Source organism: Podarcis pityusensis, assembly GCF_964106645.2.
Source record: "Podarcis pityusensis genome assembly, chromosome: 8".
In the NCBI taxonomy this organism is placed as follows: domain Eukaryota; kingdom Metazoa; phylum Chordata; class Lepidosauria; order Squamata; family Lacertidae; genus Podarcis; species Podarcis pityusensis.
Window position 1 is genome coordinate 86,761,815 of NC_138033.1, and position 15,241 is coordinate 86,777,055.

General features: G+C 46.4%; 1 protein-coding gene across 3 annotated transcripts in view; it reads left to right on the top strand.

Annotated features, from left to right (window-relative positions):
* Positions 1-15,241, top strand: part of ADRA2B (adrenoceptor alpha 2B) — a 100,282-nt gene that overhangs the window by 22,141 nt on the left and 62,900 nt on the right. Inside the window, exons 2-3 of one of the 3 annotated variants that reach the window (XM_081017457.1) lie at positions 688-870; positions 2,177-3,684. The exons of 1 other annotated variant lie outside the window; for it this stretch is intronic. The gene's annotated coding sequence lies outside the window, so the exon portion shown is untranslated. Of the gene's footprint in view, positions 1-687; positions 871-2,176; positions 3,685-15,241 lie in introns of those variants that run through there. One more of the 3 variants, XM_081017459.1, reaches the window with a different exon arrangement.

The following is a 15,241-nucleotide window of genomic DNA, read 5'->3' on the forward strand; positions in this document are numbered from 1 at the left end:
ATGACAAATCCACTTTTTTATTTTAAAAATGCTTTTATTCAAGATTTTCTTGAACCTCGAAAGTACATACAGTGTCTCTGTTTTCTGTTCATAGACTCTTCTACAGATCAGTTATATTTGATGTGTGAGCCACTAATGTTATACTGTATAAGGTTGAGGAAGATGAGAGAGAGGGTTGGGGTAGCAAATCCACTTTTTAAAAAAAAAAAAAAAAAAACAGACTTCTTGTGGTTTGTAAAGTGATAGGGAATGCATTGGAAAGTGTAGGGCGCATGAATGACTAATTGGAATATGTGTATACACCACACCAAGAAAATCAAGACGAATGCTTATTGTTCTATAACCTATAATTTAACCTCTGTGTAAGCTTTGTGCAAGTAAATTAAGAAGTATCTTCATTAATAACTGGTTGTCTGGAGAAGCCCCTGGCCTTTCAGCAGAGCTGATGGAGAAGCCCTCTTTAAAGTCCGCTTCCTAAGCTGTTCCCAAGTTGTTCCCAAGTTCCTCATCTCCCTTCTTCTCCTGTAGTAGCCGAATGGCTGCAGATGACAATTGAGGGAGCTGGTCTTCCAGCCCAGCAAATGGAGAGGCCCTGCAGTCTTAATTTTATTTTTGCTTTGCTATTAAAAATATTTGTGTTTCCTAGTCGAGTTCATGCTGTGCTGCCCACCCTCCCTTCTTCTCCAGGAATGTTCCTCCTGCCCTATGAGGAAGGTGGTCAACGAACTTTGGAGAAGCACTTCCCTTTCCTGCTGCCCAGTGACTTGCAACCATCTGTCCGTTCTGTCACTGGTTCTCTCTCCTTGACCTTTCTGGAGACATGAACAAGCTGAAGAACTTGGAACTGGTTCCTCATTTTGAGGATCTGAGGTCTGATTATATGGAGAACATCTGCAATACATTCTGATTGCAACAGCTTAATGAGCTACCATTAACAGGGATGGTTCCAGGTTGCGGGGGGACGGGGGGGGGGACGGGACTTTCTTCCTCAAAGCAAAATACATTTTGACTGGAATGGCAACCCAATATTTCCAAAGAAAAGCACCAACTTTAGTTGCCTTCTTCATTTCTTTGCCAACAGTATCATTTCAGAGGTAATTTGCAGGGCAATCCTAACCATATGCACTCAGATATTATTTCTACTGAATTCAATAGAGTTTACTTCCAGGCTAAATGGATTTAGGATTGCAGCCCTAATCTGCTATAGTAGGCATACTTACCTGGGAGTAAGTGTCACTGAACTCATTGGGGCTTTTACTTCTGAGTAGATATATATGGTAAGATTGTGCTATCAGAGGTAGAATTTAAGAGAGATACCTTATAGGTAAACAGAAATTCAAAAATAACCCACCAAAATAAAGTTTGTATCCCCTTCTGCAATTTATATTTGTTGCAACGAAGAAAAAAGGTTGCTTGTGGAACCTAGTTAGACTAACTCATCTCCCTCATCATTTCAATTCAAACGTGCCCAGAAAACTGTATCTCTTAAACTCTGTGTCCAGCATTGCATTCCTGTTACATCTCCTCTTACTTCCCTTCTTTTCATACTAAAAAGCATCAAATGCTTTAACCTTTCCTCCAGATATTTTCTGGATATTCAAACTTGTATATTTAGAAAGCCATAGACTCAAAAACACCATAGCAAATCAATTTTCAAATACAGAATTCAAATATGAACTCAAATATGGAAGGCCTGGGTAGCTTTGGGAGGAAGGGCGGGATATAAATTTAAGAAAAGATATACATGTCTGTTAAATGCAGCTATTAAATACTGTATTCTTTGAGAAGCAGATTTTGGCTAAACATCCAAAGACACTTTCCTAATAATATGTTCCTAATAATCAGACCCTTCTTTAGGTGCTGTCAGTTTTTATACCTATTATTGACAACTTGCGTTCCAAGAATTGCTTGCTTGACTGATCCACTCCAGGTGCATGCAAGACAGCCCAGGACTTCTGCAGCTATACAACTCCTTACAGGTTGCATGCAAATGAATCATAACTCCCTTAATACCTTAATAAAGGTGCGTATGCATTGCTATACAATGCTTAAGGCAGTTTTGCATTTCTATGATATAATAGCTAGCAGTACTCTCTCTCTTCCTTCCTAACATTAAATCATTAAGGTTATATAAGCACTTTTAGTATTAATTATCTTTTCCCTATCCTTTTTTCAGCCTAAAGATTCCGGAGCAGGAGAAGAAAAACACCCATTTCTGTTAGCTGGAGAGTACATGGAGTCCTGTTCACAGAGCATCTTTCTCACTTGGGAAAAGTTCCAGGGTTACTCTGTGTGTAGCAGAGGGCATGTGAAAGGGAGCGGCAATGTTACTAATGACACACATATTTATTAACACGCCTGCCCTTTTGCAATCCCACTGAATCTGGTGCAAGAGACTGTGTGTGCAGGATCAAGTCTCCCGTCCCCATCCTGCCCTCAAGGGTCACAGCTACTGTGCTTGCCAGGGAATTTGAACTCTGTCTAGCAGCCTCATCTGCCTTCTTCTGTTCCCCCGCTCCCCATTCGTCACCTCACTCTCCAGTCTGTCTCCGCCCTCCCCATATCTCCTTCCTTCGCTTATATGTTCCCATATCAGAGTCACAGGGGGACATAGAAACAGATACAAACTACAGGTGAAAAGAAAAACACCCTAAGAAGCAGTAATGAAACTCTTTATATCTCAGCGTTCGCTCATCTTGGTGGGTCTTGGACTGTGTCAAGTGGCCGGGGGGCAGTGGGGAATCATAACCCATCCCAAAATAATCCAGGCTCACTGGGTTAATAGCCAGGCATTGAGTGGAGGCCTGGAAAAACAATTGAGTAGGTTCAAATTATTTCTGTCCATAATTGGCAGGGTTCCGCCACTTCTAGAGATGAAGGAGGGGGGAGTCTTTGGATGGAATGTCATGGTGACTTGCCAGCATTTGTCTGCTACAGACTGCTGCACAGCGCTATACTACAGTCATTGTCTGGATGTAGCCTTAGGGCCAGTGCTGACACTGCAATTTGTGGACTCATGTTTTTGCTTTAAGATGCAAATAGAGGGTTGAGTTAACAAATTGCAAGCCTTACAACTAATAGCTAGCCTCTTCTGCAAACGTGGAATAGTATTCAATGGAGATTGCTCCATTAGGATAAATGGGGCTCTGCCCCACCAGTCTCAGTTTGCCTCCAGCGATCCCCGATATGTCTGCCTTCTTACTTACATCCAGTCCAAGGGGATGGCACTACCTAACAGCTTCCTTCTTAGGCTCAGTGTTGCTGTTAAGAATGAAGGAAGAGCCTGCAGAATCAGGCCAATGGCCCGTCTAGTCCAGCATCTAGTCACAGTGGCCCACCAGATACCTGTGGGAAACCCCAAGCAGGACCCAAACACTCTCCCCTTTTGTGGTTAACAGCAACTTAACCATCAAATGGCTAGTCGTCATCAACAGCTCTTGTAGAACTCCATAGAGAAGATGGGGGACTTGAAGACCTTGAACTTTGCACTCCTGGACTGTGTGTATGGACTTTGTTAATGGACTTTGTTGTGAATTAGATGGGAATGGATATTTTTCTTGTATGTTGCTTTGAGGATTGTAGAGCTAATTTGTGAAGCCTGGTCTGTCTTGATCTGCTTAAATTGTGAAGGCAGTAGAACTCCATTGCAGATCTCGTGTGTAAGGGCATGAAAATCAAAAGCTCCAAACTTTGTAGTTTCTGAAACACCTTCAAAGGTAGCCCCATGTAGAATACATTGCAGTAGTCTAAGTGGGAGATAACCAGGGCATGTGCCACTCTTGTGAGAAAGTGCAGTGTGCAGGCAGGTAGGGTCTCAGCTGGCATACCAGATGGAGCTGGTAGACAGCTGCCCTGGACACAGAATGAAGCCTCTGTGGACAGCTGTGAGTCCAAAATGTCTCGCAGGCTGTGCACCTGGTCCTTCAGGGGCACAGTTACTGCATTCAGGACCAGGGAGACCCCCACACCTGCCCACCCCCATCCCCCAGGGACAGTACTTCTGTCTTGTCAGGATTCAACCTCAATCTGTTATCTGCCATCCATCCTACAACCACCTCCAGATACCCACTGAAGACATTCACCGCCGTCACTGGTTCCAATTTAAATGAGAGGTAGAGACGAGTCTCATCCACATACTGGTGAACACTCAGCCCAAACCCCCTGATGATCTCTCCCAGCAGCTTCATATAGATGTGAAAAAGCATAAGGGAGTTGACAGAGCCCTGAGGCACCCCACAAGTGAGTGCCAAGGGGTCTGAACACTCATCCCCCAACACCACTTTCTGGACACGGCTCAGGAGGAAGACGCGGAACCACAGCACTACAGTGGCCCCAGCTCCCAATGCCCTGGATGGTCCAGAAGGATACCATGGTCAATGGTAACAAAGGGCACTGAGAGATCCAGCAGAACTAGGAAACAGCTTCCACCTCTGTCCCTAGCCTGCTGGAGACCATTGACCAGTGTGATCAAGGCAGTTTCATGATGGGGCCTGAATCCCAATTGAAAGGGATCCAAATGGTCTGCATCCTCCAGACATGCCTGGAGGATGCAGGGAGCTGTAGTGACCTCCTGCTCAATCACCTTGCCTAAGAATGGAAGATTTGAGACTGAGATGGGTTTTAAAGAAGTGGTTTAATAACTGCTTCTTTAAGGGGGTCAGGGAAGACTCTCTCTCAGAGGGAAGTGTTCACCACCCCACAGACCCCATTGCCCAGCCCTGCCTGGCTTGTTTTTATAAGCCAGGATAAGCAAGGATCAAAGAAACAGGTGGTCAGTTTCACTTGTCCAAGCAGCCTGTCCACATCCTCAGAGGCTGACTAGACTAAAACTTGACTAGACAGAACTCTGGCACTCTCCCGCTCTGCTCCTACTACCATGGTAGAGTCTACGTCTTTCTGAATCTGAACGACTTTATCTGCAAAAAGACCTTTGCAAAATCATTGCAGGAGATCTTGGGGTCTTTACCAGACCCTGACAGCAAAGTTGGTTCTGTTACACTACAAACCACCTGATGGAGTTTCCTGGTTTGTTTTCTAAAGATGCAATAGAGATGACAAAGAAGGTCTTCTTCCTTGTCACTATTGTCACTTAGTAGGCTTGACGTTGGGTTCTAACTCGTGTTCGGTCTAATTTGGAATGAGTTTTCCATCACCAGCACTCTAGGCGCCTCTGATTGTTTCATCACCTTCAGCTCTGGGGAAACCATGGGGCCATCCAGGCTCCATGCAGTTGGAGAGGGTGCTTTGGAGCCAGACAGTCAATAGCCTTGGTTAACTCCACATTCCAGTGGGCCACCATGGAATCAGCTAGAAGGCTATCAACATGGGATAATACATCCTCTACCACCCTTTGGTAGCCATTTGGATCCATTAAGTGGCGGGGGCAGACCATTTGAATCGGTCCCACCTCCCTGCATAGGGGCATGTATATATGAAAAGGTGGCTAGTCTAGATGCAGGTAGATCCAAGGGCCCACTTGCTGGATCATCACCTTGTTGTGGTGAGTGGGCTTGCATGTTCCTATGACCCTTGTGAGTGAAGCCGTTGGGAATCTCGTACTCCCAGCTGGGTCACCCAAGGCAGTAAGGTCAAAGGGAAGGAGCTAGACAAAGAATGATCCAAGAAGTCCTCAACGGAAGAACAGGCGGATGATAACAAGCAGTACGTTACAACGGCTGTGAAGGCAGATGAAGGCTGCAGCAGATAGGAATCTACTGGTTTGTTGTGACTGCTTCATGCCATCAAATCAGAGCCCTACTGCGAAGACTGTGCGTTGGTCAGTGTGCACTGATCTACTCACATAAAACAAATTCATACACAGGTGTCTTCCAAAAACCCAACCCAAACCCCAAATGTCCCATGGTGATCGGCAAATGGTAACGGGGGCAGGATCGTGAAATCTGGAAGCCCCTAGTCATGAACCAGCACATGGGTGGTGGATACAGATTCAGTTATTCTGACTCAAGGAACGAGGCAGTTGAGCAGCTTGGCAGCTGTATCCATGGCTGAACGGCCCTTTTTAGGATCCATTCTGCTACCCCAAAAAGGGGGAGGGACTAGAAAAGGTGCCCTAAACATAGTCTGCCTCCCTTTTCCCCTGACTGGATTACCGCACCCAGTGGGGTCACCACCTAGCGGTCGTAAAAGACAATTGAACTTTGGAACATGGAATATACAGACTTTGTCAGATAACACAGACAGCAAGCAGACTTTAGGGATGCCAAACTTATCAATCTCTTTAAAAAAGGTGACAGAACTGATTGTGGAAACCAATGAGGCATCTCTCTATTAGCTGTGGCCGGCAAAATTCTTGCAAGGATCTTAGCAAACCATCTCTTAACAATATCCGAGGTGACCCTTCCTGAATCCCAAAATGGTTTTTGGCCTTCTAGGGGGGCAGTGGACATGATTTTCACCGCTCGACAGCTTCAAGAAAAATGCAGAGAGCAAAACCAGCCCCTGTATATGGCGTTTATTGACCTGACTAAGGCTTTCGATACTGTAAATCGTAATGCCCTGTGGACTGTTCTTCTGAAAATTAGCTGCCCAGATAAATTTGTAAACACCATTTGACTCCTCCATGATAATACGACAGCAACAATTGCAGATAACAATGGCTCTCAAAGTGAACCATTCACAGTGGGATCAGGTGTTAAACAGGGTTGTGTTATTGCCCCAACTCTATTCATTATTTTCATTGCCATGATCCTACACTTTGTCGAAGGGAAACTCCCCACCGGAGTAGAAATCATATATTGAACAGATGGAAAACTCTTCAATATGAGCAGGCTGAAAGCAAAGAGTAAGGTTACCGTAACTTCCGTTATAGAGCTTCAGTATGCCGATGACAACGTAGTGTGCACACACTCAGAGGAGGACCTCCAAACCATCCTAAATATCTTTGCAGAAGCTTACGAAAAGCTTGGCCTATCACTCAACATCCAAAAAACCAAAGTGCTGCACCAACAAGTACAAAATAACCCCTCTGCAGCACCACGAATCCAACTCAATGGTGTAACATTGGAAAATGTCGATCTCCTACCTGGGCAGTCATCTTTCCCCAAGGGCCAACAATGATGCCGAAATCCAGCATCGCCTGAGCTCTGTGAGTGCGGCTTTCTCCCGACTGAAGAGCAGAATGTTTGAGGACCAGGACATTCATAGGGAAACCAAAATGCTTGTTTAAAAAGCTATTGTACTACCAACCTTACTGTATGCTTGTGAAACATAGACCACTTATAAACGCCATCTCCAACTCCTCGAAAGATTCCATCAATGGTGTCTCCGAAAAATTTTACACATCACTAGGGAAGATAGGCGAATTAATATCAGTGTACTGGAAGAAGCAAAGATCACCAGTGTTGAAGCAATGATTCTTCAACATCAAATTCATTGGACTGGTCATGTTGTGCAGATGCCTGATGATCGTCTTCCAAAGCAACTACTCTATTCCCAACTTAAAAATGGAAAGCGTAATGCTGGTGGTCAACAAAAGAGGTTTAAAGACTGTCTCAAGTCAAATCTAAAAAAATGTAGTATGAACACTGACAATTGGGAAACACTGGCCTGTGAGCGCTCCAGTTGGAGAACAGCCTTTACCAAAGGTGGGCTTTGAAGGCACTCGAACTCAGGACGCAAGGGAGAAATGTGCTAAGAGGAAGGCACGCTTGGCACATCCACACCATGATCAACTCCCACCCGGAAACCAATGTCCCCACTGTGGAAGGACATGTGGATCCAGATTTGGCCTCCACAGTCACTTACGGACTCATTGTTAAAACCGTGTTTATGGAAGACAATCTTACTTGGCTAAGAGGGATCACCAAAGAAGAAAGAAAGAAGAAGAGATCCAAGGGGATCTCAGCATGATAAGAAAAAGCCTTGTGATCCTGCAAAAGAGGCAAAAGAAGAAAGGGCTGCTACTTGAGAGTAAGGTGCTTCTGAGAAGATGTTTAAGTTCAGGGGCAGCATTTCAGTCTATAGTACGGTACTTTATTTTGATACTTTGCTCGATTGGGAAATTTGCTGGCTTTCTGTAACTTTTGAGTAAACTCTTATCTTGTTTCATAAACCTTTGTGGTCTCAGTTTATTGGAAACACTCTCTTGCCTGGAAGTCATAACCTGAGTGGCTTCAGGGAGATTACCCGAAGAGGAATCCTGGTTGAAAGAATTTCCCCCTTTATCTGGTGGCAGGGAGTTTTTTAAAGGGGGAAGAGTGGGCTGAGGACACTCTGTGTTAGCTGGGAGCACCCTCCCTTCAGGAGGCGCAGGATCCGGGGGGCTGGGAGGCAGCCATCACAGGGACAAACTAGATTTAGCTTGCTCTGCCTGTCATTGGCCCTGGCTTTCCCTATGGCTGGTCTCCTGTTCTCCAACCCTGCCAGTTACAACGGGCGCGGGTCACCACTGATAATATTCCTAGCCTACCTTACAGGACTGTTGTAATGATCAGTGAGAAAGGGTCTGAAACTCTTCCAACTCTTTGAAATCCAAGTGTTATTACAGTGGTACCTGGGGTTAAGTACTTAATACATTCCGGAGGTCTGTTCTTAACCTGAAACTGTTCTTAACCTGAGATACCACTTTAGCTAATGGGGCCTCCCGCTGCTGCCGCGTGATTTCTGTTCTCATCCTGAAGCAAAGTTCTTAACCCAAGGTACTATTTCTGGGTTAGCCGAGTCTGTAACCTGAAGCATCTGTAACCTGAAGTGTATGTAACCACTGTGTATGTAACCACTGTGAAGTGTATGTACCACTGTATTAATAACAAGTGGGAGCTGCAGCAAGATGTTGCAGTGTGGAGTGTGGAGTGCTCCTGCTCACAGTCTTCCAGTAAGTCCTGCCCTTTCCATTTCATTTCCATTTCTGGCTTCCATTTTCCTCGTCCCCATCTTAGGGTTTCCCGCCCCTGTGCAAGAGATTCTTTTGATGGGAGAGTAGCTCCCTTGAGCATGCTAGTGCCTCTGTATTGATTCTTGCTTGTTAGCACTCACCAACTGAGTTAGCTGTTACTATATGTGGTGTCAAATGCAGCCCATTACCTCCAGCTATAATGATGATGTATGGGCAATCTATCCAGAAGATATTTGTATTTTGAGGAGTTCTGATCTGACTCAGTTGCTCTCTTCCTGCCTCCTGTTCCTTCCACCTACCTATCTCTTGTTAAGCTTTTTGATGACTGAGAACAGCCTTTAATGTCCTAATCTGTTGGAAGGAAGCAATAGTGATGAGCACCTTTTTTGATGTTGAACATTGTTTTGAGAAAGTGAGGCATTGGGAAGGGGTGGACAGGTTAGCTATCTATAAATCAGATGGTTGTGGGCAGAGTTTAGAGAGAAGCTTGTGCACGGACTGACGGCCTCAGAGCCGTGTAAACTGAGGCTACCTGGGGGAGTCACTTCGCCACTTCCTGAGGACTTCCAAGTGGCAGATTGAGGTGCTTGCTTGGTATGTATATATTGCTTGCTGTTTAGAATAAAATCTAAAATCTCACTTGTGTTTTGTATTACTTCTGAGTCTCGTTTTAAAAGAACCACCTTGCATTTGGCAAGACAGATGGTTTTATTGTTTTACCCTAACAGGACTGTTATGCTATGGGATAATAGGTTCCTGGTTTTAAGCCACATTCACACCATACATTCAAGGGGCTATGATTCCATTTCGCCTAAAGAATTCTGGGAGCTGTAGTTTGTTAAAGGTGCTGAGAGTTGTTAGGAGACACCTAGTGCCATCTTAGAGCTACAATTCTCAGACTAGTTCAACAACCAGTCCCTTTTGACTGGGAATTCTGGGAATTGTATCTCTGGAAGGGGAATAGGAGCCTCCTAACAACTCTCAGCCCCTTTAATAAACTACAGATCTCAGACTTCTTTGGTTGTTTAAGGTGGTATCATAGAGCTTAAATGTACAGTGTAAATGCAGCCCTAGAAGCAGTCAGTTTTTAAATGCAGAGTAAGAAGGAACACAACAGTCTTATTTCCTTGGGTGGGTGTTGTATTTCTACCAGACATCTTGTCTTTTTTGCACTTTTCTTCACATTTCATGGTCGAACAAATTCTGTGTCTGTCATCTTTTAATTAATGCTATCAGCTGATAAATAAAGCTACTAATAATGGCATACCAGCAGCACAAACACAGCTTTGAGTCCCGGTTAAAGGCTTTGCTTTCACTCCTGCATGTGCTAAGTCGTACAGGCTCAGTGGCACAGCACACACGTGTTGCATGCAGAAGGTTCCATCTCCGGCATCTCCAGCTAGAAAGTCAGGTAGCAGCTGTTTGGAAAGCCTGTTCTCTTGCTCGGACCTTGCGGAGCCGTTGCAATTCAGAGTAAGGTTAGATCGGGGAAAGGAACCTTTTTTGGCCCGAGGGCTGCAGCCCTTTGCGTAGAACCTTCTGGTGGCCACATAACAGTGGTGGATGTGGATGGAGGCAAATCAGAGCAGAGCAATGCATGTGACTCTGACCTACTATCAAAGACAAATGAAACTGGAGAATGAAGGCATAATGCCTTTTGGAGCAGGGGGCACCTATCGAATCCCTCTTCTCAGCCATTTACTCCTACCAGAAAGGGTTCTGAGAGCCCCACACTTAGAAGCACTGCACCCTCCTCCTGTTCCTGTAAGAAGAAGGCAAGAATCCCTTGATGTACAGCTTCTTCCTCTACAGTTTTGCACCGAAGAGGAATCTGCATCTTGCCCAATTGTATGGTGTGGTTGATCTGAGATGGGCTCGCTCTAGCACATGGACTTCTCAAAAGGTGACTCAAGAGGGTTGCTAGGAGGAGAGAGCTAACTCTTCTGTCCCTAGCTGTGACTCCCCCTGCCCCACTGAAAACTCCCCTGGGCAGGGCTGGCCCACTCATAAGGCAAGGTGAGGCGGTGGCCTCAGGCAGAAGATTTGGGCCCGTGCCATTCACTGCCTTCTACATGGCTGCACGGCTGCCTTATTCTCTGTGGGCTCCCTCCCCCCAATGCCCCCTCTGAAGCCACAGGTGCCCCCCACAGCTGCCACACCCCCGCCTCCTCTGTGGGTGTTACTGCTGCAGGCCCCTGCCACTGCCTCACCCACTCCCAGCAGTGGGGGCATACCTGCAGAGGCGGGGGTAGGGGCAAGGGAGTGAGGGTGGTGGAGAATGCCTGTGCCTGCCGCAGGCCACAGGGGCAGCAGGAGCATAGCTGTCAACTTACAGATTTGAAAATAAGGGACCAGCAGCCTCGAAAATAAGGGATCAGCAGCCAAAATAAGGGATTTTCCGGGCACAGGTATGTTCAGCTTCTGAGCCCCTCCGAGCCAAAGGCAGAAAGCCCAGCCAGGAGCCAATCGAAGCCTCATCTGTAAGGGACAGCAGCGGGACATGGCGCTGGGATAAGGGACTGTCCCACCAAATAAGGGACGCTTGACAGCTATGAGCAGGAGGGGTGCCTCTAGTGGCCAAATGTCTCTGAGCTGCCATTAGGCTTCAGAGAAGAAGAAGAAGAAGAAGAAGAAGAAGAAGAAGAAGAAGAAGAAGAAGAAGAAGAAGAAGAAGAAGAAGAGTAGTTTGGATTTGATATCCTGCTTTATCACTACCCGAAGGAGTCTCAAAGCGGCTAACATTCTCCTTTCCCTTCCTCCCCCACAACAAACACTCTGTGAGGTGAGTGAGGCTGAGAGACTTCAAAGAAGTGTGACTGGCCCAAGGTCACCCAGCAGCTGCATGTGGAAGAGCAGAGACGTGAACCTGGTTCACCAGATTACGAGTCCACCGCTCTTAACCACTACACCACACTGGCTCTCTTCTGGGTATTTTCTGGCACCCACTCCCCTAACCTTATTCATTCTCTTGATATGCAGAGGCGTACTGCCTCTGACAGTGGATGGAGAACAGAGCCACTGGTATTTACTTCAAAAGGTAAAAACCAGGACACCCTGAAAGTAGTTGAGCTTTTTACAAAAACTCAACAAGGCTCCGTCTTTGAAATCCTGGGGCTAGTGGCCACTGTCCACCTTTGTCTCATCCCCTTTCGAAGTCATCCAAGTTGGTGGCCATCCGTGCTTCTTGATCATATTGAGGCAGTTATCAGCGATCCCACTTTCCATACAATTTGCTCCCGTTTGGGCCCAATATAAATCCAGCACTAATGCACCATTACTGTATCCATGACATGTTGCTGAATACAAACACACATGCAAGAACCCCAAGTCTGGGTCAGTGTCCTCACTGCTGCTTGGATATGGAAACATAACATGTTCTTCCCATAGAAGGATCTGGCAACTTCTGTTTCAGTGTATCTGAAGAAGTGTGCTTGCACACGAAAGCTCATACCAAGAACTAACTTAGTTGGTCTTAAAGGTGCTACTGGAAAGATTTTTTTTATGTTCTTCCCAGGTTTACTTCTGACCTGACAAATCCACATTCCGTGGCGCTAAAAGAGAACCTCACTAAACTCCACAACTTTGAGTCTTATTCAACACTTGAGGGATCCTTCTAGGTCAATTGTTTTCAACCAGCCTCTGTCCCTCTTTCCTTCCCTCCTTCCTTGGATGCCATCTCATGTTTCTGCCTCCCAAAGGCTTATGCGACTGTTGGTTGCAGCAGCCCTGGCTACAAGCTCCCCAGGCGAATGGTGTCTCTGGGGCTGGCCAGGGGGTGCTGGTTGCCGGGAGCTGAGGCAGCCTTGGAGCAAGCAAGCAAGCAAGCAAGCAAGCAAGCAAGCAAGCGGGTGAGGGAGCCCAGTCCTCCAGCTCTTGCTGTTGGGAATGGACAGAAAAGTGGGAGGCCAGGCAGGCAGGCAGGCAAGCAGGCAGGCAGCCAGGGACACACTGCACTAGCCTTTCTTGTGCTTGCTGTGTGCAATGCCTGCCTGGGAGCTGAGTGTCTGGCACCAAAGGAGAGCCTTTCCACCGTGCAGGCCTGGTGGCGCCTGCTGCTGCCATAGCTGCCTCCCACATGGCATCCTCTTTCCAGGCCCCTGTGGGACCACATGAGGAGGCTCCTTGCTGTGGAGCAGAGGGGTAACTCAGAGACCAGGGGTGGTGGCAACTGCTGCCTGGAGGACTCCCATGGACAGGGGAGGGGAGGGGAGGCTGAGGGAACACCACAAGGGAGGGGGCTAAAAAGGGGTGAGGGGCTGCCGGCTCTGCAGACAAGGGGGGACATAGCTGGGCTTCTGAGGCTTGAAGTGCGTTTCCACACAGGGGAGCCTTATAAGAAATGTAGTTGGTCAAGGGAGCCATGGTCTCAAAAAGGTTGAAAACCTCTCTTCTAGGTGAACTATGATGAGTTGAATGAAGCCATTTTCTCACCACCCAAACTCAAGATTATTTTTCCTTTGCTGCCCCTTCTTAGTAATGCTGACTGAAAACCGACATGTTTAATTCAAAAAGCGCTTTAGCTGTGAATAACAATGTCTCACTAGCCTTTTATCTCTCATCGCTTGTGGTTGTTTTGTTATTCACCAATAATTACTCTAAATGGTACATCTGTTGTCATGACAACATATTAACAAACCATTGTAAAAATTCTGGAACTGGAAGCCCATTTCCCTCATCTGTCTGCTTGTCTGTCTGTCTGTCAGCCTGTCTACAGTTCTCTCATTAATGTATTCCCATCAGTGCAGGGCATATTTTTCTCACTGAGCCATGCACCCACTCCCATGGCCAGACACAGCAGCGGCCCTATCATTGGGCAAAGGGGAAGTGGCCAGCTCTAGTCATGGGTTATAGGCGCCATTAAAGCTAGCCCAGTGTAAGCCATGGATGTGCAGCACACATTCAATCAGGAAGTTCTTTTCTGCCACCTCTACTGAAAGGAATAAGAGCTGTGCAAAACACGAATGTTCATTTCAGTGAAGTTTTCACAGGACAACTTCCCAGTTAATTGTGGTCAGTGTTAATAAATTTCAGTGGTTGAAGGTGATGGAATCATTGAGCTTTCATTTGAAAAGAAAACCACTGCTGTAATATGTTCCTTCCTGCTCACTGGAGATTCCAGTCACAGCATCTGTTATGATAGTTCACTTTCAGTCGTTAGTGAGAGGCAAAAGAGAGGCTGGTAGAAAAGATTTTCTTTCCTTTTAACCAACTCACAGAAAAATAAAACAAAACTTTTTTTTTTTTTTGCAAGATTTGGATCAGAGACTAACTAAGAAACAGTGGAACTGGATTTGGGACAACTTCCATTCCAATATAATTTCGGTAGCCCTAATGGAGAGGTGGTGGGCTCCCTTACAGGTTTTTAAGTAGAAGTTGCGTGGCCGTTGTCATGGCAGTGGCATGACAACATGGGGCCCACATGTGATAAGAGTTTGGCCTCATTATTGTGGTAGTAGTTCCAAAATTCTCTCATTCTCACAGCAGTTTGGAGGCAGAGGGCTTGGGCCAAATCAATAGAGAGATTGCTGAAATAAAAGCTATGAAACAGGTGTAGTCATCATGTGAGGAGGAATGAAAGCCTGGTGGGGTTTGTATGTGCTTGACTGCTAACAGCAATACTATACCGGGATAGGAAATGTCAGACTTAATGAGGGGAAATTATCTGGCGGTGTGAAAGCCTTCTCCTGGAGAGAAATCACTTTAATCCCTGTGGCTGTTATTGGTTGCAACCTACAACAACATTGGCTCCATTACAGTTTTGATTGCAGCGGGAGGAATATTGTGCCAGAGAAGCAGTGTGGTGTAGTGGTTAGAGTGTCAGACCGGGACCTGGCAGACTAGGCTTCACATCGCCACTCGGCCATGAAGCTCGATAGGTGACCTTTGGCCAGTCACTCCCTCTCAGCCTAACCTGCCTCCCAGGGTTGTTGGGGAGATGAAATGAGAAGAGGGGAACTATGTCTGCCACCTGGAGCTCCTTGGAGACCTCTCTTTGCTCGGCAACTGTGGCGAGATTTGTAACCTGTTTAGGCCACCCTTGGAAGTGCAGGATAAAAAGTGGGGGTTAAGATTTTGGTAACATGATAAAACAAGGGACGCGGGTGGCGCTGTGGGTTAAACCACAGAACCTAGGACTTGCCGATCAGAAGGTCAGCGGTTCGAATCCCCACAATGGGGTGAGCTCCCGTTGCTCGGTCCCTGCTCCTGCCAACCTAGCAGTTCAAAAGCACCTCAAAGTGCAAGTAGATAAATAGGTACTGCTCTGGCGGGAAGGTAAACGGCATTTCCATGCGCTGCTCTGGTTTGCCAGAAGCGGCTTAGTCATGCTGGACACATGACCTGGAAGCTGTACGCCGGCTCCCTTGGCCAATAAAGTGAGATGAGTGC